This window comes from Anthonomus grandis, chromosome 14 (genome assembly GCF_022605725.1).
Source record: "Anthonomus grandis grandis chromosome 14, icAntGran1.3, whole genome shotgun sequence".
NCBI classification, from domain to species: domain Eukaryota; kingdom Metazoa; phylum Arthropoda; class Insecta; order Coleoptera; family Curculionidae; genus Anthonomus; species Anthonomus grandis.
In genome coordinates, this window is record NC_065559.1 from 3326646 (window position 1) to 3330976 (window position 4331).

The following is a 4331-nucleotide window of genomic DNA, read 5'->3' on the forward strand; positions in this document are numbered from 1 at the left end:
AATTTTTTGTGTATCTGTAAGCTATGTTATATATTTTTTAAGGTATTTTTTATATTTCTATATATTATTAGGTTTAAAGTATAAAAAAATTGCTAAAACATTGAATAAATATTTATATAGGATGTAACAAAAAATAAAAAAATTGGTCGGATATAATTTGAAATAATAATTTTCAATTTATTACAAGTAGTTAAATTATCTTTTTTTTAACTGCTTGGACGAAATTAATAAATAATATTCCCTACTGATTACCTTATAACAAACATTTCTTGTATTGAATCATATATATACGTTTGTTAAATCGCATTAAGTTATGCACCGATTTATAATCGATAAAATTGTAAAAGTAATTTAGCACGATCTTTCATGTAATAAAATTCTATTATTAAAATCTAAAACTAGGCTTATAATATTAAATTTATTAGCAAATTCTAGTGCTCAACAACTTGGACAAATTTATTAGTTATTTATGTTAATTACAGGCAGTTGAACAATGAATTTTCACTAATTCTAGGCCCCAATTGCCTGGAAAAATTTACTTCTTTTTTCAATTTTTTAAATCAATTAAATTTATTTGTAATTACCACTAAGAGGCCAGAAAATCAGTAAGAAATAAATGATTTTGCCTTTATATGGCCTCTCTTGTTAAAAAAATCTATGTTAAAAGATAATTTTCTTATTCATTTCAGGCACTTGGAATATCTATTTCCCAGTACCTGGAAAAAATTATAATTTTTTTTATTATCTCAGGATTAGCCAGAACAAAAATAGTTTGAGCAGTTTCCATTCTTCTCCTATTAAAGCATTTTTTGGAATTCTATGAATACGTTTGCCGTATTCAATTAAATTATGCATTGTACTATAAATTAATTGACTAAATTTTTGTTGGTCTTGTAAAGATAATATTAGAATTTTGCCTATTTTCAACTGCCTGGAAAAAGCAAATAATTTTTTTGTTATATTTAAGTCAATAGAAAGATAAAATATTTTTTTATTAGTTTCAGATCGATAAATGGGGCTTTTAAGGCACTTGAACCATAAAATTGATTATTTTTTAGTAGGATTCTTTTTTTATTTATTCTTAGTAGTTGTTGTTTGTACTTATTTTATTTTAGGCTTAAATTTTATTTATATTTTTTCTGTATGTGAGACTTTTTGTATTTTTGTATATGTATACTATACTCGTGGTTACATTTACTGGTTTATTATATTTTTTACGAGCACCTACAAGCACATACTTTTTTTAAATTATTTGCATTTTTTTATTTTTATTGATTTAAATTTTTAAGTTTTAAATATGTATTATATTATCTATATTATGTATTACCTTGTAGCTGAAGCTAAATAAATACATATACGAGTAGTTAAATCAAAAACAGTTAAGACAATGTGCTGTTTTCCAGTTAGTCCAATCACAATGATGCATCTTAGTCACTTAAATTAAAAATTTTTTTACGCAGTTAAAAATTTTCAGGTAGGACTAATTGTTAATTTATTCCAGGCAGTTGAAGTCCCTGTCTTAAAAAAATAAATAATTTTTTTTTAATTAGCCGGTTTATTATGTACATATATATGTGTTTGTCGTATCACTTTAAGTTATGCATTGCATTAAAGAAAAATTACAAAATTTCTTTTTACAAGGTTTCTTATAAAAAGAAATAAATATATTTTTTTTCTCATTTACGCAAATTAATTTCGCAATTTTCAAAATATCAGTTGTTTATGTTTTTGGACAAACATTTGTTTAATATGACGCAAGTGTGTTATGGAATCAAATGTTTTTTACAGGATATTATAATTATTTATTTTATTATTATTTTTTATTTTTAGATTTATTTAAATATGTCATTTTATTTATTATTATTTATTTTTTTTTTGGCAAAGCATTGTGCATTTTTATGTACACTTGTTTTGTGTATGAGAAGAAATTCGGTTCGAATGAATTGTGACTGTTTTTTACCGATTTTTTCTTTTTTATTATCCGAAAATTAAAAAATTAAATTTTACTAAACATAATAAAAAGCTTTGATGACCTGTTTAAGTAAAATCTTTTTTTTTTGGTAATTTTAAATTAATTCAAAGCCTATGATAGGGCAAAATTTCTTCTACAAATAAATGAACTAAATCACAGCTTTCTGCAATATTTTTTTGAAAATTTGTATCATATTTTCAAGGTACTTGTATATGCTATTAGGCTAATTTATAGTTAGTTAAAAGATAGTAAAGAAAATTGCTAAAATATTGAATAAATATTTCTATAGGGTGTAACAAAAGTAAAAAAATTGGTCAGATTAATTTTTAATTTATTTTAGGTAAATTGTCTTTTTTAACTGCTTGGAACAATTAATAAATATTCCCTACTGATCCAGGATTAGCTATATGGGCAGGTATCATTATCTCTTGAAATCATATATATACGTTGGTTGTATCGCATTAAGTTATGCATCAAATTATAATCGATAACATTTAAAAAAAATAAATTAAGCACGATCTTTCCTGTAAAAAACTATGTTTAATGCATTTATCAAAAAAATTAATATAAGCTGATCTTTAATAAAAAATAGGCAAATTTAAATATATAAATTTAAATTTTAATTAATCAGAGGACTTTTTAAGCCCAAAATTGCCAGATCTTAAGCTTGGATATAAGGTTTTTAATACTAAATTCATTAACAAATTGTTTGGATCAAAAATAATTTTATGTAATTATCAATTAAGTGTTTCCATAATTTCAATAAAAAAAAATAGGTGATTCTAGAAACTTAATTAATATTATTATTATTATTATTATATGAAACCCTTTATTCTGGAGATATTAAATTGATTCTTGGTTTTGAAAATAAATAAGATATTTCACATCTCACATCCAAGTGTTTGGACCCGTACTAAATCATTGAGGGTGTAATAGGGGTCTTCAAATATTAACCCTTTTACATAAGATTAATAATTAAAAACTATAATAAAAGAAAAATTCATCATTCACATATATAATGAATTATCTGGTGGTTTACTCCTAGCACGATTTTAAAGGAAGAAAAAGCTCAAATTGTAATATTTTTAAAACTAATATTATCAATTTTAAATGTGGCATCGATAATATTCTTATCGGCTCCGTTTTTATTGCAACCCAATAGTTTAATAGATTTTTAGGTTCAACCATAGATATTTGATTGATTGTTTTAAAATTAAGGATTACGTTCTAGAAGCAATTAATTTAGATTTTGCCCTAATTGAATCGCATCTTCAGTATAGCATCACATTCTAAGGGGGTAAAGTCTGTTAGTATTCATGCCATGCCTTTCTGTATGTTATCATTTGAATGCTACAAATTAATGATTAAACGCTACAAAAACCTAAAACTCAACCAATAATTAGCTACGGATCTATTTCATCTAACAACCAGTTATTTCAAAACCGTTAAACCCCGATTAGGATAAATGATAATTTATGATCTACATGCGAGATACCCACCTGAAGATCTAAATAAAATTAACTGGTTCGTAAGCAGGAAGTAAGACAAATCTAATACATACGTATATACGTGTATAATTTTCACTTTTAATGCGGTTCAAATGAAAGCAATCGGATAAGGCTGCACCTTTATTATTATAACATCTAATAAATGATAAATGTTGCGAGCAAGAAAGAGAGCACGCGATCTTGTTTTTTTTTTTGTTTTTTATTAATAATATTAAAAGCGAAAGTAATGTGGAATTAAATGAAATAAAATGTGTTGGTGTTTAAAGTCCCCTTTTATATCTGGAAGAAATTATTTAGGTCTTGGAAATGTATAAAAAATGTTTGCTTTTTTTTAATTTCTGAGCTGTTTTTATTTTATATTATAAAATTTTTCTAATATCGCTTTTATGCTGACAGAGCAAAAGTACCAGCTCTTTTATTTTGTATTTATTATTTTTTATACTAAGACAGTTTTTTTAATTTAATTTAATGCATAACTTAATCGGACACGACAAACGTATATAAATAATTCGCAGAAAATATTCATTGATATCTTCCAGGCACTTGAGCCTGGCTAAAAAGTTGAAAATGTGGGTAAATTAAAAAAAAAAATGTTTTTTGTAATCGTTGTCCATGGACAGATTTTTTATTAATTTGGATAAACATGCAACTTAAAAAAATTGTTTAATTAAGTGTCATGATCGCACTCGACTCTCTCACTTTAAGACCAATTTCATGAAAATTATTATTCTATTAAAACAAAATAATAAAAAAATTGTTATAAATGATAATAAAACAATAGCTATGAAATATCACATAAAACTACTTTTTTAATTTATTTTAGATCCCGGTTTTATTTTTATTAAATTTAT